This window comes from Vidua chalybeata, chromosome 1 (assembly GCF_026979565.1).
Source record: "Vidua chalybeata isolate OUT-0048 chromosome 1, bVidCha1 merged haplotype, whole genome shotgun sequence".
Taxonomy (NCBI): Eukaryota; Metazoa; Chordata; class Aves; order Passeriformes; family Viduidae; genus Vidua; species Vidua chalybeata.
In genome coordinates, this window is record NC_071530.1 from 51,765,790 (window position 1) to 51,787,094 (window position 21,305).

Here is a 21,305-nt window from a genome sequence, read left to right on the forward strand (position 1 = left end):
CTTCTTCCAGGAGAGAGGCAGAAGCTGGAGAACTACAACTGGAGAACTACAGGACAGTTGCAAATGTGTTTTGACTGTTTGAACATTATAGGTCTTCTCTCCCACTCTTGTAAAAGAGAAAATTACTCTGATTTTGAAGTTGTTAATCATTCCTGACTGTCCCAATGAGTTCTTGGGACTCTCCTGATCTTCTGTGTGGAAGCTGGGTGCTTGCCAGCTGCACAGGCTGGTGTGAGTCATTCCCACAGGGCTCTTGCTGAAGCATCAGATATGTCAAGGCTGTCCTAACCCGTTATTGGGAAGTCTCCAAGTTCTTATAGATAACATGGTTGAATTCCATGCATTTGTCTTTGGGGAGAGATTTCTGGGTCCCTTCCCACATTTCAGATTGGTGCTTGCCTGCATACAGTTAAATGCCCATGGCCAACACTGCAGTCCATGGAATCCATTCCATGGAGGACACTCAGAGGTGCATTGCTGAGACCCTGGCTGGGGGAGGAAAGATACGTGTTCTGCTTGTGTTGTCTCATCCCTCATTATTTGGGAGAGCAAAGTGTTTTGGGAAGGAGGGTCTTTTTGGTGTTTGGATTTTAAAATGCTGTCCCATGGGCAGTTGGTGTGGAATAGGGGTTCTGTTAGACATATCTCACAGCAGCACTGCTTCTCTATCTGGGAGTTATCTTCAGGTTGTTCAGAATGTCTGCCCTGGGGTCACAGACTGTCTCTTAGATTGCTTCTAAAGAAAACTGCTGTAACCTATCTATTTTGAAGGGGAAAAATGAAGTCAGGACAGAGACTTTCTGTTGCCTTGGGGTATCTACTGGCCTTTCCTACTTTTCTCAGGAAAACCTGCATGTTGTGGTAGAAGCATCTGTCCTTTTGTGCTGGGGTGGCAGGTCTGATGGGTAACTTGCTACCTGGCAAGATCATTATATGTAATTAGGATCTGAGAGGAATGCTGATTCCTCTTTTGTACAGGTAATTTATCATGTTTTGTATGTCAGCTGGGTTTTTTTTTTTTTGGTGTGTTGTTCATTCATGTCACCCCGTTTCTGTGATTTAGTCCCTTCCTGGTAATAGTGTGCTCTGTTTGCATTACCAAGCAAGCATGAACTTTCCACAGATCAAACCTTTGGCTTAGACATAGGGTGCTTTCTTGAATCTGTAGGCTTTGTAGCCTTAAAAGCCAGAAAACAAAAAAGGTTTCAGCCCAGCTGGTCATTACTCATCCAAATTCAGTGGTTGCACTTAGCCCATGTGGGAGGGACATGGCAATCCATAGACAGGAAGTACAAATAAGGGACATTGCTTGGGAAAAAAATTTAGATTATTTTCACTGTGAAACTGTGTGTGTGTCCTGTGCCTCTGACACCAAAGGAAAATGCAACTTTGACCGTTCGCTTCAGGAGAATTTTTTAACAGTTTCTGTACTCAGTTTTAAAATGAAATGTTTCTGCAACAGATTCTCCTCCTGAAATCTCTGTTCCTTTTGCACATAGAAACCTAACATCCATTCTACTTTACCTGCACATTTCTAAAGCTTTGGGATGTTAAACTCATCTCAGATTTATTTAACATACATGTTTTCTTGAAGCATTTAAAATAAATTAGTGTATTTTCAAGTCTCTTAAGAGATGGAAGAAGGGATGGAATTTACATATGAAATTTTGAGGACAATTTTGACCCGACTCTTTGTATTTTGAATTCATGATGTGCCCAGAAAATTACTACAGGTAGAAATGATAGATTAATTAAAGCTAAAATGGAAAAGCTTGTATATTATTAAAAAAACAAAAAAGAAAAAGAGAGTAAAAGTGATGATGAAAATATGGAGCAGATGCTTCTTCTAGTCGTAAGAAAGAGCTTAGTCCAATTAATGTAGATGGCTGGAGAGACTTTTCATCAGAGCTGTGCATGCCAGGCCATGTCTGAGCAGGAATATTTTCTCCCAGTTAATAAACATTTGCTCTTTGCCCGGGGTGCTAAACAACCCTGTTGCTCTGTTCCACCATGTGGATTACCTCTGTAAGCTTTACAAAGGAAACAAAAAAAACTTCAGCTTGGCTGAGTAGAGCTCCTTGTGTTTATACTGAAAGCTGGAACATGCTCCCCCTCCTCTGCCTTGAACTTCTTGATTGGTGTAACTACTCCCTGCCCTCTCTGAAGAGCTTCAAGCTGAGATGGTTTTCTGCAGCAGCAGCAGCCCTCGCCAGCAAGGTTTCAGCCCTGGGTCGCCTGTAGGAAAGGCAGAGGTGGAACCCAGCTTTCCCTTTGGATGATCTGGTGGCAGAAGGACAAAGTGATCAGAATAAAGGGCAACGTCCACAGCCCCATGGAGAAGAGTCTCTCTCCAGAAGGAGCCCCTAGGCTGTCCTACCCCTGTATTTATATTACATGTGTTTGCATCCTGCAAGCATTGTCCTTGATGGAAGAGGTGTAAGTGAAGGGCTGAATGTAAACTGATGGGTCAGAGTGACTTCATGTGTGGCCAGATCCACTCTGAAAAGTCAAAGTAGATTAGGAAAGTGGAAAGCTGTCTGTTTAATGGTGAGCACATACTTCTGAAGAGCACAATATGTGGGTGGTGGTGTAGTAGAAGAGCTCCTGTGTGTGTCTGTGTGTGAAGCCTTACATTAAAGCAGCCCCACTGATTAAAACTTACATACACTTGGATTCATTCTGTGGCCCTTGGGAACGCTTCTCCTGTTATTTTGAACATGGGCCTAAGACAGCTGAGATCATATAAGCAGACTTTTTTTTTTGGCAGCACAGTGTTTTCACAAGGTATTTTCAACTGGAAAGAGGAGAATGCTACAGGCCCATTACTAATGCACCAACTTCCCCCCCCCCCCCCCCCTTAATATACTTATGCTTGCATGCCTTTTGCATGCAGCAGTCATTTTAACTCTGTTTTGGACTTGAGTGCATTTGTTTTCAGAGGATCCAAATTGGTTGGTCTTCACTTTTCATTCAGGAGAAAGGCTTGAAAAATCACACAAAAGAGAGGTGGTAAAGTTAATGAACTTTTTATACGGCACAGACATAACATGGAGAGCTATTCATATGCTTCTAAAAATTAGTGGATTATGTCCACTTAAAGTGAATTGAATTGTATCTTCTGCCCTGTCCTCTGAATAGCAGAGATTTTGGGTTACTTTGATGCAGTGATTCATATTCAAAAGATCAGATAATATGATATCACAGAATAGATAAAAACAGTTCTCTTGAGAGTTCAACTCCAATACTTTGTTGTGACTACTAAGAGCTCCCTAGCTTTTGTTAACATGAACAGCATCCTTTATCTAGGTATTTTTCATGCAAATTATAATATTAATAACAATGTAGTCTAATTAAGAAAGAGGGTCTGATTTCACTTCTAATTGTAGGATAGCAATTCTTCAAGCATTATTCAAGAAAATGTACCAGTGAGGCAGTACAGCTTGGATTCTCATCACACTCAAAAGGCCTGATTTGGGTCCCTGGCAAAGCTATCAAGCCCCAAAACAGAATTTCAATCAAACCGTGTCCACTGCCGATGTTAAATGCCTGGCTGGCTCTCTGCCTTTCTTTTGCAGAGTTTAACAAGGGCTATAAGGCTTTTAGAGCGGTATTGCCCTTCCCCACCTCATCAGCAACAGTTACATTGTGATTCACAGCTTGGATAAGAAGTCCCAATACTTCCCAGAAGGGTTAGAGAACTGCATTCCCCAGCCCACAGACAGTTCTTGACCTCTCCAGGAGACTCAGTTGCTCATGAATCGGGTAGAAGGCTTGCTGGGCTTTTCACTTTAGTTATTCACAGTGCACCTGGAAGCATTTTGAAGGCTTTTCCTGGTTGTGCCCCAAGCTCTCTGGAGCAGCGTGGCTGCAGAAACCTCTTTCAGCCATTGGATATAAAGCAATTTTGCAGTGGGAGGAAGAAGGAATCTTCCTAGGGGAGGGCTGAGGGTGGGAGGAGGAAGTGAGGAAGAAGGAATCTTCCTCCCACCCTCAGCCCTCCCCTAGGAAGTTCACTCGGGGAGTTGCGTTGCTGTGTTTGGCCAAGAGGACCATACTTATTAAAAAAAAAATCCTGATAATGAGCTTTACTGATACTTATTTTATTTAATGCTTCTATTTTATTTAACCTTCATCAGACTTTCTTCTTCTGAAACGAGGTTGTGAATTAATCTTTTGCCTTTGCTCCATCCCTGGAGTTAAACATCACTCCAGTCCATGCCATTAAGCAGAACTTAAGTTAATTGCGGTACTGATTAAACAGCAGTTGTCACCACTCCCCCAAGTGAGTTGCCTGGGAGATACTCTTGTACTGCAGCATAAAACTCTTTCAGAGAAAGTAAAGGTAAATTGGTATGCACAGGTATAATTAAATATAGTTGTTATGGAATCTGAAATAGGACAACACGTGAATTTGTAATTTTACCAGAGTGAGATTTTTCATGGTGTAATTTTTTTCAGTGTTTTCCCAAATACACATGAATTTTATTTCTACAAATCAGTTTTGCAAATAGGATGCTTTTTGTTTGTTTGTTTAAAAGGAGATGAAATGGAACACGTAGCTGGATGCTCTTACGTGCAAATGTTTGAACTGAGCAAGCCCAGAAAGTGTTTGTTTGCAGTTACACACATTCCTAAGCTAAAAATTCTGGCCTATGTTTCATAAATATCCCTTGGATGTCTCAGGATAAAAGATTCTAGGTAAATAGAAGTATTTCTGTAATTGCTCTGCAACAAAGCAAAAGTCGTTATCTTCTAATCCTAAACAAGGGAATGTGCTTAGAAAAGCCCCAAACAATCCCTTTTAAATTTCTTTTCTTCTTTGCTCCATTATTATGACTAGAGGAAGAAAAACTGCAGAATATTTTTTTAAGGCAGTATTTGGAAACTACACATTTCCAGGTTTCTGAGTTTCTGAAACAGAACTATGTATACTCAGAGGCTTTTGAGGCTGAAAGAGGCTTGGGTGACAGGCTCTGAAGTGGAAGAGCAAAAGATGTGAATTCTAACATTTCATTAACAGGTCTGTTCCCTTGATCTTCTTCCTTTGAAACTGACTACTGTGCTGTGAGATCCAAATTCTGCTAAATACTTCTGTAAATAGGCATGTGAATAGGATCTCTTTGAGAGTTCCCAGGTTGTCCAAGGCAATAACAAATACCGGGTGCTCTTACAGTTAGCAAAGGGGCATTTTAAAAACATTTACACACTGCCTTTGCTTTAAGCATGCAAGGAATCTCACTGCAACTGAGCTGGAGCCTAAATGTTTGCAGGACATTTAACCACTCATGGCCCTGTGTCACTGATGAGTTTCTTCCTGCCAAAGGGGGTGAGATATGGGCCCTTTTCAAAACATCCACCAATGCCTTTACCTTTCCTATGTTTGCTTTTTCATAAATACTACACAAATACCACGTACTGCAACAGTACTTTGTATCCTATGTCCCGTTTTACAGCTGTGTCAAGTTTTACTTAGTATTTTCAAAACCCTTGAACTCCTTACCATAGTGTTTACATGGGTTCAGAGAGCAAGCAGGGGAAATCTGTAGGTGAAATATCTATCAAGTACCCTAAAATAGAACTGCATACCCTTGTTTCAGAATTTATTTTAGTGGCAGGTTGATGGGGTGATAAAAAATATCATTAAAGGCATTTTTAGTGCTTCCTGCTTTCCTTTGCTGCCTATACTGCTGGAGCAGGGACAAGGTGGAGGGACTTACTATTCAAATGACCAGAAAGCTTTTACAGTCCTGAGAGATGCTGAGCTCGATTTATTTGAATTCTGCATGGGTTAAAGTAGGGATTGAAATGGTGTAGGCTTGGAAGGAGAACAGAAACAGATGTATCCTTGGACGTGAAGCCAGTACTGAAGAAAATTGGCCTGGTCTGTTCTTCTTGTTGAGTAGTTGCCAACCCAGTTTTAGCATAGCAGTTTATTCAAACACAGGCAGTTTCCTTTTCTTAAGTGGTATAGTGGACATCAGATGAGTATACAACAGGGTGACTTGACAGCAGGAAATGGATGATCAAAGCAAAGACTTTGAGAAATGGTAGAACTTGATGTCAAATTTCAGAGAATTTCCTTTCACTCTCTAGCAATTTCCAAGAAAAGAGCTTGGGCTAGTTGTCCATCTCAAGCCATTGTTCAGGACAACAATCCTTAATGTTTTAAACAAGATTTTGGATTTTAAAAAGGAAGCTGAGTCCAAACATGTTAATTCTCCTGTGAAGTTGTTCCACCACCAGTCTGCTATCTGTATGGTTTATAGGATTTTGCTTTTCTTATTCTGCTGACCTGTGGAGCCTTTGAAACAATTTGTCCATTTTAAGATGTTTTACAGTAAACCAGGACACTGCTGAGTGGACTAGAGGCTATTAATCTGAAGTTCTTCAGCTGGTTGAATATGATTCCTGCTGATTTGCTGGTGCTGGCTAGTGTAGTCTTCTGACTCTTGGATGCTTGTCATAGCTGCCATAAATGGTTTTGTAAAGCAGCTCCTTCAAGTTATGTATATTCCCAGGAACCAGTTTCAGTTTTCCTCATGGCAGTCATATACGGATGGGCAGAAGACACTGCTGTTGTTTCTGTGCTCATTACGTTTTAGCTTTTGCTGGTTGGAGCTCCAAGAAACCATTTTTAAGATAATCATGATGATTCTTCAAGCTAAAGCCTCTTGGATGAAAATCTCCACCTTCCACCCACTAAAAAAAATATCTCCAGGAGGGCTCTTGTGCTGCTTGTTCACTTCATATGTCTCTGCTCATTTTTGAGTGAGCATTAGTTGCTCAGAGGAGCTGAGCAAATTGCCACTGTCTAGTTTGCAGATTTCAGTAAATGACTCAAAGAACCAGAAGTGCTGATTCAGAGAGAGTGTTCTATTTGACATCTAGGAACTTATCTGGAAGGAGGCCCTGCATTTTGCCTGTATAGGTTTGGCAAACCACAGATCCATTCAGTTAATGGTGATAATAGCTAAGGATGCAGTTGCTGTGGATTTCAGCAGCACCAAAGCATCTGTGCTAAAGCTGTATTCACTGAAAACTGAGCTTTAGTCATAAAATTAGCTTCTCTTTCAATAAGATAGAAATGGAGTATGTCACGGAAATATTATCTGGTTATTTACTAACACTGTCCTGCCTGTAAATTCTTAAAGAGCAGTTAAAAGTGCAAAATACAGCTGTTTCTTAAGGCTTTTCTGGAGAGGCTTTGAATAACTTCATCTCACACTGATTTGAAGAAAGCAAGTCAGTGCATGGGTGTGACTTTTGGGAACAGGCCTTTGTAAATCAGTCATCTCCAGTATATTAATGACTATTTACTTTAAGGAAAAAAAGACATCTGTGACATACTCTTTATCTCTGTAGCAACTTTTTTCCTTAGAGCATTTGATAAAGATGTGACTAATATGGCTCCAGAAGCCAGTGAAAAGCCTAAAGTGAAACTTGAAGCTCTGTTTTGTTTTTCAGATTAATGTTATGCAGTTTTTGTATGCCTCTGCTTCATGCCTGTTCCAAAAGCTTCCTTTTTTTCCTTTAAGCAGTCAAAGCACATGAACAACTTGCCTATTCTACAGTCATGGTATTTATATGTAACTGATGAGGTGTTTGTGTGGTGAACATGGTAGTAAAATCTGATCTGCTGGACAAGGTGTGCAGTGCAGTGGTGTGTTTTGCCAGTTAATGTGTGTGCTTATGGGCACCCAAAAGCCAGAACAAGGAGTGCAGGGAGCATTCATGCTTATGTGTGTCTGGAGGCATGATGCCCCTTGATAAGGGGTGGGAGGCAATCACATTCAGCTATCAATGACTGAAAAGGCTTTTTTGTAGGATGGCAGTAGAAGAATGCTATCGATGACTTGTGCAATCCAAACACATGACATCGAGACAGCTGCAGGGCTTTTGTTATTGTTCTGTGTCCTGATTCCAATCTCCAGTACATACCAGTTATGTTTGGTCACTGGAAGTGTTCCTGTATGTACATGAACTCCATGTGACAAAAATTACTCTTCTCAGAAGTCACAAATGATTCCTCTGCTTTGGCACAGGAGGCCTGCCTGACGTGCCTTCTTGTGTCCTTCAAAATGACAGATGTCAGATAAACACCCCTTGGAGTAGGCCTCACTGTTTTTTGCTAGAGTTTTAGAGCTGTAGGATTTCTGTGGTTTCCCTTGTCTCCCTAGGCTCTTTGGAGATAAGACCTTTTTTCTCTAGAATGCATTCCCATAAACTGTCTAAAAAGGACAGTGGTCTGTGGTTATCAAGAGCTTTCAGTTCATGCTGTGGCTGATCAATTAATTAATTACAAGGACACCAACTCTTGAACTTGCTGTAGACATTTCAACACTGATAATATCTGCTAAGCTCATCAAGAACAAAATAATTAGTGTTAAGTTAACAAGGAATAATTTAGTACTGCAGGAATATGTGCGAGGCATTGGTATCCTCTAGTCTCAAAGCTCTCCTTCCTTACAGACAGACATGAGATTGGTTTTTCACAGTAGTATCCCTGAATCAGTAAATCCATTTCATGGATCCACCTCTGAATTTATCAGAATGAGAAAAATTTTTACCTGAGTTGGAAATACTCTTTTGATGGTAACAAGTATGAAAGAAAGATGGCATTCACTCACAAATAAGAGGTTTCCAAACCGGAGCAGCAGAGGAATGCAGGTCAAGATCAGGGTGTCATTGTGTTGTGACATCATGTTGTGGTGGAACAAATGTAGCTCAACACTTAAGGATAGGTGCTTGGGAATGGAGCAGTGGAGCAGTGATTGGTGATACAGAAGGAACAGTCTCAAGTCATCCTACATTATGTTGTCATCAGTGGCATCCCTGCTTGTATTTAACTTGTAGTTCAGTCCTTAGCTGTGTTAAATGATGTTTGCAGTCTGTAGGGGCAGTGATTATCATGCTTAATCTTACCTCAAAGCAGCAAAAGTAAGCCTTTCCCTCAATCTCTCTTTTGTCCATGATGACTTATTTTGATCACTATTTGACTTTCTGGGAAGCGTGTTTTTCACAGAATCACAAATAGTCTGGTTTGGAAGCAGCCATAAGGATCATCGAGTTCAACTCTTCTTCAGTGAATGGCCTATACAGGGATCAAATCCACAGCCTTGGTGTTAGTAGCACCACGCTCTAACCAACTAAGCTAATCTTGGGGTTTTTAAGAAGGGCTGTTTGTAAAAGTGGAAAGGTGTGTACCCAAAGTCGTGTCAGGTGAGGGTGGGCAGATTTTGAAGCTATTAAATGTGACTCAATCAGATGTGCTGATGAGAACATCTGTGTATCTCTAATAAAACACTGACTAATACAGTGTGGTCTGTGTGGTTTTCTCACTGACTTGAGCAAAATGCAATACTCTTCCATTTTTCTAATAATTCCAACAATGGACCTGGAAAAAGATGTCTATGAAGAAGCCTGTGAGGGAAGAAGGCATATTTGGGAACTTGTCCTGAACCACAGTACTGTAAGGAGCTAGTCACATTGACTTCCTTTTTAGATTTGTGCACTGTTTTGTCCATCAAGATACCTGTTCGTTCCTCTCCTGGCCTCTGTAGATGTCTTTCCTGATAATATGTTCTTTTTGCTCTTGGGACCATCAGCTAAAAAATCATATATAAAGATATTTTGGTCTTGATTAAATGCACTATTAAACCTCTAGACGTCTTACAGTGAAAGTGTTTTCTGTAACTGCTTGTCTTGAAGGCTCACTGAGGAATGAAGAATATAGGGAAACACTTGAAAATGCAATTGGATGGCAAAATATTTCTTTCTTATGATAGATAATCTTAATCTTTTAAAGTATTGTCACATTAGCACACGTGCAGGTCTGTGCTAGATACAATGGACAGTCTTTTGGCACTGTTTTAACAAGATACAACTCTCAGCTCAAATGCATTGATGTGTTTTCTCCTTGCCAACAAGATAAATACAAGCAATTTTTGTTCTAAAGCTACTGAGTGAACAGTGCTGTCTAACTGTAAATTGCTTTAAGGGGGAATCAATACAGTGCATACACTTCTAATAGCCCATTTGCCAATGTTTTTTTAAATCCATGTATAAAGTTTGGGCATGGGTGATCATTGTTCATTTTAGTTCACAATATATTGTATATAACTAATGTACAATTCAAGGGCACAGTGAGAAGGTCATGAGGTTTTAAAAGAAAATGGCAACTGAGCATGGCAAAGGAAAGTTTATTGTTCCACAGTGTTTTGTAATTAATCTTTATCAAGATTTGCTCTATATAACATAGCCTTTTCTTGAGTTGTTACGTAGTGGCTTTTACCACTGGGGATCTCTAGAGCACCTTCTTTCATAAGTGAAGTTTAGAGGAAAATGAGTTATTTGTTCATGCTGCTTCCTCCTTGGCAACTGTGGATTTTTCCCACTCTTCCATTTCAGTGTACCATTTTATTACATGCATTTCCATGGTAAATACAACATATCAAAAGCTTTCTCAGACTTGATTTTTCTATCTTTATTTTATAACTAGCTGCATCCAACAATTGCTACCAGAAAGTACCCTGAGAGTATTATAATTTCATCTCTATAAATTTTGTAGTCACATAAAGTCCCACTGGACCAAGCTACTATGGTTTTTTGTTTTGCAGAACTCACCATTGATTTTGATATGACAATTGAAAAGCAAGAATTTCTGCTTAGAACTTGATTGCCTGTATAGCAAAATGATTTGTTTCTAACTGCAGGGCTGAGAGAGAATGCTCTGGAGGCATTTTTCTGCAGGGTGGACAGTGCTTGGCTGTTCTCAATTTACACATGCTTGAATTTTGTGTTTCCAAAAATATAGTTTCCATCTACATTCACTAAATTTTTTCTAATATCTGGGGGGTTTTGGAATCTACTGAAAAGGCATCTGATTTGTGGGATTTATTCTTGTTCTATTTTTTAATGAGGTCTCTTGTTTTCTCAGGAAAAAATCTGCAATGGGATTTGTGCTTGTGTCCTGAAGCAAATGGATGCAGTAAGATAGGAACAGCTTTCTCAAGGAGCTGGTGCCGAGTTGTTTTGAGCACATCCCCATGTCTCGCGCTCAGACAAGAAGGGTCACAGATCTCTTGGGGGGGGTATGTGTTTGGACCTCAGCCTCTCATAAAGTATGAGGGTATATTCCATTGTGGTCAGCATGGATAAAGGGGTGAAGTCTTTATACCTTTCCTCCTTTCTGCTTGATCCTTGGCTTTGCTTATGGCCGTGTTTGTGAGAACTGTGCTTCAGAATAGATGTGATGGTCTTGACCAATTTCACCAGTGTGTTAGAAACAAGCAGATTTTTTCCTACAACATCTCTGTTGTGCATGTGCTTTCTATTTTATTCCTCCTTTTCTTTCAGTTGTTTCTATTATGAGCCTGGTGATGAAAGTTCCCTTTTTTTGAGCCCATTTTCAGAGCTGGGCACCTTTCATAGAGTATTCTAGGGCAATAAATCACTTTATGCTTTATGATTGTAACCCCAAATTAGAGGACCAAAGTAATGTGCAAGGCTGGTTACCTTAGTCCCAAGGTGTGTAGGAGAAATATGAATGACAACTTTTTTACTTTAAGGAAGAGGCTATTATAAATAAGTTCTGAATAAGGCTTTTATCTAAAGCAAGGCTACAACCTTCAAAATCTGTATTAAAAGTACTAAAATGCAAATAACACAGAACGATTATTTTGTTCACAAAGAAGGTTTCAGTCAGTATGCATATAGCTGTTAAGACATAACATTGTCAGTCTTTAACCCTTAAAGCTTATACCCAAAGCTGACTGGTGTAAAAGTAATGTTTAAGATGGGTTCCTGTGAAGAAGTGTTTGTCTTTGTTGGAAGAAGGAGTATGGCTACCTCAGTCAGGCAGGGATTCAAGTGGGTTCAGTATCACTCTTTAAAGACTTGGTAGCATTTAGAATATTATGTTGCAGAGTTGCTGAAAGATTGTTACATTTTTCATTTTCCATAATGTTTAATCTGAAGATATTTCAAAAGAATTATCTAGAGGGACTTTTTCTAAAATACAGTATCCTTGATCTGTGGCTTTCTTACAATGTTGCTAGTGCTCCATGGTTACCATCAAAGTTCATGTCATGAGCTGCAGTGGCATAGTTCTCTTGCTGCTTGCAGCTATGCTAGAACTGGTTTTCACAATGTACACTCTTTCATCAGTGTTTAATCTTGGATTATATTTGTTTTTTTCTCCTTTCTGCTGTCAATTTACTCTTATCCTACAGGTCTCTGCAAAAGGTGATGGCTTGTCATGTGGTACTTTTATGGTCTTTTGAGTTGTTACCCCTTCTTCTCAGTTTTGAAACAAAGTATTGAGATAATGCTGGATTGCCAAGTCTCGTGGGAACACTGTTATTAAACTGTGGCCCATATTCTTCCTTCAGTGGTTGAATGAAAAAAACAGATGGGGTCAATTTACGCATTAAGAAAAAAAACTTAATTAACAAGAAATAACCACTGCCCTTATATTGCCTTTTGCTAATTTCTGATTATTTTCCCTTCATCATTACTCCCCTGTGATGTCAAGCATGCTTGAATTGTGAGTTTGGGGCTTTATTCCTCCCAGCCGTGTCCTCTCTGTTAAAGTTCCTAACTTTTGAGTGACTATAGGTGAGACTGCCTGCATAGCCCATGCCACTTCCCCTTGCAGATGGGTAGACAAGGCATTTTGGACAGTCCTTGTAAAAGATGAGGGAGGGGATCTGCAGGAGGAAGGAGAGCTATTATACAAAACTCTTGAGATTGACTTCCATTTTTAAGCAGTTGCTGAAGCTGGGTCATCAACTGTCATTACAACACTGCTACCCCGGGGACCTGAAGACCTGAACCTCATAATCAGCACTGTCAGAAAATAAATTAAATAGGGGTTAAAAAAAAAAAAAAAAAAAAAAAAAAAAAAAAAAAAAAAAAAAAAAAAAGAACTGATACATAAACTCTATAAAAGAGCAGGGAGAAATCATGAGTTGGAAAACTCTTTCCTTTAGTTACTATCTTGATGGGTTTTTCTATAGCAGTGCTCTCTCCCTGTAATGGTTTTAACCTTTGGTTTATAGTTTGCTTCCTGCCTACATCTGCCAGTGGACATACTTGTGTTGGAAAACAGGGATTAGCCAACCAGTGTAGGATTAACTCCATATTTCTTTTTGCATTTTCTGCTCAAGGAGAACCTCATAGTACCTGAAAACATCTGAAATTCATACTAAAGCTCACTCAATAGCTTGAAGATTTTACTACTAAATTTAATTGGGGCTTAAATATTTTCAGAAAATCTCTGTCTTTTAAGGCCGTAAATTCCATATGAGAAAAGTAGTTTTTATGCTATCTCAAATGTCTTTGCAGTGATAGTTTGCAGGTGAGGAAGGCCACCAGATTTCTTAAATATAGTGCCACCAAAGGAACTTCGTTTGGTGGTCTAAGGTAAAATGATGAAACTATTTAGGCCTACATTTCAGAAATACAAGGAGAACAGAAGTGGAATTTTTATTATAGTTTCTTGTAAATGGGGAGACATCTGGTGTAATAACAGCAGATCCTTTCATAAAATAGAAGGTGTCTCCAAACATTTACATGCATGAGCATATAAGTGCATTTTCACTTTTTAATAAAACCATACCTAGACCAAAAACCTGGATCTAGCTCTGCATAGCTCTGCAGTTTAGGCTTATCACAGATTCAGCTACCTAAAATGATGGTTGTAGGAGGCAAAAAGCTTAGCTCTAGTTCTTGTCCATTTGCTGTTTCATGCATTCTCCAGCAGTGAGTCTGCACTTACAGTTTGAAGACCACTGGGTTTGGGGCTTGGAGGGGTTTCTCTCAAACCAAGTTTGCAAACTCTTCTCTGTTCTTCTGTGTATCCGCAGCAATCTACTTTTTAAAATGTATACTTCCACTTCCTTGAGTCTAAATATGCTCTTTTAAAGATCCCTCGAAGAAATGCCTGGGAATGTTTGAAAAAAAAATCTGCTTGATGTTTGTGTTATGCCTTGGCTTTGGAACCCAGCAATAGGCTGATTATTAAGAATGGCTTTATTAGTTAAATAAAATTGTTTAAGAGTTTGAGTTAAAATGAAGATGTGGATTACCTTACTGTACCAGCTGAAACAGGAGGCTTTCAAGTGCCTACAGGAGAGTTTCTCTTCCTTAGAAAGATATTTTTCATGCTGATTATTTCTTTTAGAGCTCTTTAGACCAGGAACCGCACTGGAATAGTGGAGTCAGAGGTCTGAAAACACTGAAAATGCATTAGGGACAGGGAAGGTGAAGGGGTCATGGCACCTGCAAAATGTCCTGTGAATAATACACACCCAGCTCCAGAAGAGGAATCGTAGGTGGCATGTCCTGGCAATGACAGGGAGTACTTTTGTCAGGACACCTTCCTTTTAGCTGCATACAAGCCCTCAGCCTCAGGCTCTCTTCAGGGAGGAGCTTCATGATCTTCTTAAGTCTTTTGGCAGACTGGGGAAGTTGTTTCTTGTGGGAGGCTTCTGTGAGGCATGGCTGGGAGGACAAGGGTGAGCTGCAGTATTAAACAGTGGCCAAGTCTGATGGGCAGTTTGATCTATATTGTGTGGGTGCCTCTCCCCAGCTTACTATTTTTGGCTTGTAATGGCTTCACAAAGAGATAAATCCCACTTTGTTGTCCCTTGCCCATCCAGTCTTAAGATTTTTATTTAAAATTAAAAAAAAAGAAAAGAAAAGAAAAGAAAAGAAAAGAAAAGAAAAGAAAAGAAAAGAAAAACTAAAAAAAAAAAAAAAAAAAAAAAGCTGAATTATGTAATTCAGTACCAGTTGGCTTGGTGCCTCAGCAGATACTGGCTCTTCTGCAGCTGTCATGAAGGAGATGGTGTGAACGCACTGAGTGAAAATAAATGTCACATCACCTGCCCCAGGTAACCCAGCAGAAATGCTGTCATGTGCCTGTGGCTGACCTGAACCCCTCATGTCCTCCCATGGGACTCTCATCATGGGTGACGGGGGAACCACAGCTTTTTAGTCCTGTTGTTCAAGCCAAAGAGGGAGGTGGGAGGGTTCAGTATGACCCACCATGGCTCCAGCAGCAATGTCTCAAGGGACAGCATTACCAAGAGCCCATTTTCCCTTGTCAAACATCAGGCTTTGGTATCGCTTCTTTTTTAGTACAACAAGGATAGGTATGTTGTGGCTCTGGAATTAAAAAGTTGCTGGAAGACTCTGCCTGGTTCCTGAGCTGCAAGCCAGTGAAATTTTGTGGCAAGTCAGTTCTTGAGTGAAGGCTAAATAGCAAAACCTGGGTGAGTTAGAAGTAATTCGAGTTGTCTGTGAAGGGCCAAAGCAATTTTTAGTTCTTTGATGTAAGAAGCAGCCAGTTCTTGACAGTCTTGAGTCTTTCTGTGGAAAATAAATTCAGTACTGGCACTGTTTGAATAAATGAAAATAACCTGAGTTAGAGTTTATTTCAGAGGTTGTTACACCCTTTTGTGAAATATCTGGATCTGGTAAAATAAACATCACCAGTGCCAACAAGAAGGGGGGAAAAGAGGAGCTGTTTGCCCCTCTGCTTTCTGCTGGTGTCGTTGCCTCCTGCCTTTATGAAGTTTCCTCCAGCTGTTGCTCTGTGCTGCAAATGTGTCTGTGCTGCACTGGTGGAGGCTGTTGTTTTCCTCCAGCACCAGTCCATGCTCATAGCTATCATCTCAGATCAGCCCTCTTCATTCATTGCTCTGTCCAGCATTTTATCTGCACTAACATGGACTTCAAGGGTAGAAAACTGTCTCTGCAATAGGAATGATGAAGATAGACTTGGAATCTTCATCTGTGGAATTGGAGAAGATGAAAAAACAAGCCTTGCCTGAAGATGGATCATTAGAAATGAGCAAAATTAACAAGGTAAAGCAGAGTTCCTTATGCCCATGTGATAGTCTGCTTCCCTCGTATGGCACCTATAATTCTGGCTCAATAAATAGGCTGTGGACAGTGAACCTGCTAGGAATTAAAACCTAGGTGCCATGCTCAGGGTAGGAAGGAAATGTAAGCCAAGAGTTTCAGTGTTTGGGTCCATCAGCCTCTGCTAGCAGAGCTTGGGCCAGGAGATGCAGGGGGAGGAAATGGGTGGATGCTCTGTTGCCTGGGCTCTTTGCTAAATTACTGCACATCTGTGGATCTGCCACAGAGCAGTGAAAGTCTGAAACAGTAACTGTCCACCTGAAGACCCATTTCCCTCTATTTTTTAGAGAACTGCCAAACAGGAAAGAAAATAAGTTAAAACCTGTGGATAGGTATTAACTTCAGCTCTCACTTGATGACATATTATCCAACCTCAGTTCAGCCTAATGCTGTGAAAAGCAAAGATAAACAAAGAGGAAAATTAAAGAGATGAAGAGAAGAAAGAGTAGACCTGCAGTAATAATTTCTTTTTCCCAGTTCATGAGCTGAGAAGACTGTAGGGGTAGGGGCAGGGTAGATAATCCATCTTGCTCGTAGGCAAGAGCCACTTCTCCTTTTAAGGCCTCTTTTGTATGTGAGGTGCTTTAATGAACAGTGGGAGTTTTCTACTGGAAAAGACAAAAAAAGAGCTAAGGTCATTTGTACAGTTGAAAAGTAATATATTTTTCTGCTATACTGAAGGAAAGTTCGGACCAAGCCTTCAGTGTTCTTTTAACTGATTATTTCCATATGGACTGATGTTTTATGCTCAAGTAATGTTAGTGCCGCTGAAACCCAAGCAGTTCTTAATTCCTGTACTTGCTGCTGCAGAAAATGCACATCTTTGCATGCACATTAGTTACATTTTTCTCCAGCTTTATAGTGTTCTGGGGGGAATTTCTTTAACTGCTTAAGAGCAGGCTACTGAAAGCACTTCCCAGTTGTTGGAGGGAGTGGGTCCAGTACCAAATAGGAGCCTTTCCAGCATCCCAGGAAAAATTCTCTGCATATTGTTGATTGTTTAAAGTTTCCCTTTTTTTTCTGTATTTAGGATACTAATGAAATTTAAACTAAACTAGGAAATTAATAGAAATATTTACAGAGCAGCTAAGATAATTTGTGGTGCTAACACAAAAATAAACATTCCCAAGAAAGGATTGGAAAGCAGGATTATATCACAAAAAGAAATAGCCAGCACATTCTTTTTGTCCCATCTTCCAACCTGTCACTTGTGTTTGTCTCTCCCAAATGCCATGGACTCATTTTATGGTTTTTTTAGATTAAATAAAACATACAGCTCCACATCTTTTAAAATATTAGGTCAGAGAGCATTACTGGCTCAATCTGTAAAGCAGAAATGAAAAATATAAATATTTTAACAAGTGAGTAACTGCTGCATTTTCACTTCTTACTGCATATACTATTTTTGAAGGTACTGGGAAGAGAGATAGGGCTGGGCGAGAAGGAGGGCAGAGAGATGGTATGTAAAAGGAGGCTGAGAAAAATGCATTAAAATGACACATTTTGAGAGAATCTGTTTGAACAGTGGAGATTTACAAAGTTTTGTCGTACTCCATGGCAACTTGGGTACACAGATCAAACATGTCATAGAAGTAACATGGGGCAGGTGAGCCTTGAGCCAAAAAATTTGAGAGGGAGCAATGCGAGGGGGTGGGTGATGCTGGAGGACTTGGGAGAGTGTATGCTGCACATGAGCAGCAGGCCTGGCTGAGGAGGGAGGAGGATTTGGTGCCCATCATGGGCTGCCACTAGCTACAGCTGGAGATTTTACTTCTCATTTAGAAGAGCAGATAGGTACTTATTCTTTTGGGTTTTTTTAGACAAAACCTTTATTTACAAGTCCTCCAACACTTGTTTAAGGAAAAATACAGTTTTTTGGTTTTGCTTTAGGGATGAGGCTTGTTCATCACTTTCCTATGGTCTGCCATATATGACCAGAATACTTTATTCCATATTGACTTGCTGCTTGTTTTCCAACATGCTCTAATATTTGTGTTTCAATTTTGGAGCATCTTTTAATTTACTTTTGCTTATGTGTCTTTACTTGTTTATGCTGTGATAGCATTGAATATCTGACCAACCACTGACATAGTCTCTATAATATAGAAAGCTAAAACTGAAGCATTGGTGTAAATTTGGTTCTTTGAGAGCTTTTCATGTAACACCAGAAACCTTAGATCATTTCTAATACATCCTGATTGAGAGAGTCTCCCTTGAATGGAAATTTCAGTGTGATACCATGCTGAGACACCACAAATTTCTCACGGCAGCTTAACACATTCTCAGCTCAGCATAATTCTTAAGTCTTGTACCACTCAATACATGCCATTATCTTAGCTCAGTGGGTCTATCTGAATTGACAGATTAATGACAAATTGTCTTGTTTTGTTCCATTTCATAGTAGAGTATAGGAATTAAAAAAAAAAAAAAAAAAGAGATGAGCTGACTTCTTAAAATAGTCTTTATGGAAGCTTAATGTCCCCTGTAGTTAGAGAATGTGCATGCTCTGAAATGGGAGAGCATGCTTCTCCATGACATTGTTGGGGATAGTGAATTAGTGCCGCTGAAAAAAGGATTTGTTGCATGAAATACTGCCTGTGTAAAACTGTGTCTCCACTATCTGTGAGACATTCAAGAGGTGAGTTCCTGTTATGCTTATTCTCGGGGTGGGTTACCAATGGTCCCTGGCATGACCAAGGTCCCCTTAGAAGAGGTGATGCTTAGGCTGATAATGAAGTACGGCCCTGAAGATCCTGTTCTAGGACAACCCATGGAAATACCTATAAGGAAAGTAGGGATGATGCATGCTTTATTCCAGCATGGCTCATAGTTCCTAGAGCAAGTGAAAGAGCTGTGTTCAATTTCAGAGTCAACTTCCTAGGGTGAATTTTGGAACTGTATTCCCATCTCCATTCTTTTTCTTCTGGCCCATCAGACATTGTTCAGGTTAACTTGGTTTGACCCCAGTAGCTGGGTCTGCCATGTTTTACTTGACTGTTTGGTGGCTGCCTGTAAAATATCTGAGCTCCAGTGGGCTGGAGTGGAAGCACATAAACAGGAGCATGGATTCCCTCTATACCATCCAGCAAGGAGGGGAGAGGGGATCAATATGGGAAAGCTACGGGACAGGAAATGTCCTCCTCCTGTTACTTTAACTTCTGATGGTACTCCTGAAAAACAGGGGCTTTTAACATTTTTTTTCCTTTGCTGTGTTTTCCCTTGCTTATTTTCCTTGCTGTGTTTGTGTGCATCTCTGTTCTTTACCAATAAATGTTTGAAAATTATAGCTGATAATGAAGTCCTCTCAAAGTTTTTCATTAGATGCTATCAATACCTGACCTTAGCTAAATTCCAAGGGGAAAGATACGTGAAGCAGAATTACTGCTTTACAATGTTAAGTAATTAATTACAAACTCACTATTTCTCCTTAGAGAAGACAGAGGAGAAGCAAGGTGGGCACCATGAGGATATCACAATTATTTCACAAACCTCTTCAGCCCCTTCATCTGGGCAGTGCTAGCACTATAAGAGAAAATACTTATCCACTTAGGGATGGTCAGTTCAAGTGGAATTTGTCTTCATTCATTAATTTGTTTGTGTGAATGTCTTTTGTTTCTTCTTGAAAGCATTGTTTGTTCAAACAAATTATGAGAAAGAGCAAGAGATGGTTTCATTCTTCTCTGATAAAACCAAGGGGTTTGGGTTGTGAGAGAAACAGCATTCTTACAGCTCCAGAAACTAAGGCAGTTTTTAGGCAGTGATCAGTAAGCAGGTGGTGAATGTTAAATAAAGAGATCAAGGAAGGGAGCCTGTGGTTAAAGAAGGATGGGGTGAGGCAGGGACACTTGCCAGGTTCTGAAAGTGGGCTATCATTGTTTAGTCTATGTTGTGTCCAAGACGCTGGGTCATTCTTGTGTGACAGACCAGCTGCTCAACTCCCTCAAGTCACAAAGTTAGCAACGTGAGTCCAGAATATTAAGATTTTGTAAGAACAGAGCTTACAAAAACTTACTTATTTACATAAGTTTTTGTACTCTTTCACACATTTAAAGTTCTTTTGGGCAGTGGATCAAGCAGAGTATTTGCTGCTGCTTTCCAAGCAGATTTGCTTCCCATGAATGAGTGGCTTCATCTTTTTATATTTATCCTTCACTTCTGAGCAGTTAATTTTTAGCTGATTGAATCTAAGAGGAGGCAAGAAAACATCAAAAATCAATACAGCTTCAAAAATAACGCACTTCCCTTACCTATATGGTTCATTGGAAAAACTTTGCTTTTTTTTTTCCTTAGACCTTTCTCAGTAGTTTATCTATCCAAGATAGGCCTTTATTTTTTTAATCTAGGATGGCATTTTTTTAATCTAAGGCCTTTATTTTTTTCATCTAAGGTGGGAGTTTTGGTTAGTTTTTCTGAGATTTATGGTATCTTGAGTAGTATAACTTGTAGGAACATTTCAAAAGAATGGATGATTTTATCCCCTTTATTTAATACTTGACCAGGGAGGACACCTTACTTTGTCTGCTGCTTCCTCGTCTGGGGAATGAATGGGTTGAGGAGGCAGCACACACAAGCTCACCTCTATGAGAAAACTCTCTAAGCTGGTTCCAGCTGCTGGTTCCACCACTGCCCATTGAAATTACAGCTAGGATGGGCTTATTCCTTGGGTTGAAAACTCCAGGGTGACTCAGGTTTGGGAGGAAAGTGAGAGGCGTGGAGCTGATTGACTCACTGGGACGGCCAATGTCGGTGTAGTGGACAGAGATACCCATCAGCTGCTCCGTGGCCTGGCATGGCTGAGTGGGAACACTGGAAGGTGATGGAAGCAAACGTGCTCCATCGCTACTTGTGTCCTTCATGGAGTCATAGAATGTTTGGGGTTAGAAGGGATCATAGAGATAATCCAGTTCCAACTGCCCTGCCATGGGCAGGAACACTTTCCGCTTGCATAAAGTCCCATTCAGCTTGGCCTTGAACTCTCTGGGGATGGGGAATAGGAATTGTAGTTGTTGCTAATGGCAATTCATGAGACTGTGGATGTATTAGCATGGCTTTAAATTATGCTCTGTGATCTCCACACCATATTGTTGTTGTGAATTACAGTGTGTTACCAGAGTCCTTTCTTCATGCTCTTCTTTCAGTAAATGCAGAAAACTTTCGAAGTTTTATTACTTGCAACAAAAGATGGCAAGCAAAGACATTTGCCTGTGTACTTAAGTCTGTTTTCTGGAGCATGTTTTTTGAGAGTAAACCCTGCTGGTTAGTACTGGTTAAAGCCAAATTGAAGATCCTGTATGTACTTGCAAACAAGAACATATTTTATTCCATTTTTAGCAGGTCAATTAATGACAATTGACATTTTCTTCAAAGCCCAGTATTCT

General features: G+C 40.1%; 1 protein-coding gene and 1 long non-coding RNA gene across 4 annotated transcripts in view; one reads left to right on the forward strand and one right to left on the reverse strand.

Annotated features, from left to right (window-relative positions):
* The window catches only part of EGFR (epidermal growth factor receptor), a 158,934-nt gene that overhangs the window by 24,963 nt on the left and 112,666 nt on the right, over nucleotides 1-21,305 (forward strand). The window lies entirely within an intron of this gene.
* Nucleotides 5,749-8,672, reverse strand: LOC128789651 (uncharacterized). Its single transcript, XR_008431566.1, has 2 exons — nucleotides 8,568-8,672; nucleotides 5,749-8,071 (listed from the first exon to the last, which is right to left on the reverse strand). It is a non-coding gene; the product is annotated as an uncharacterized LOC128789651 (long non-coding RNA).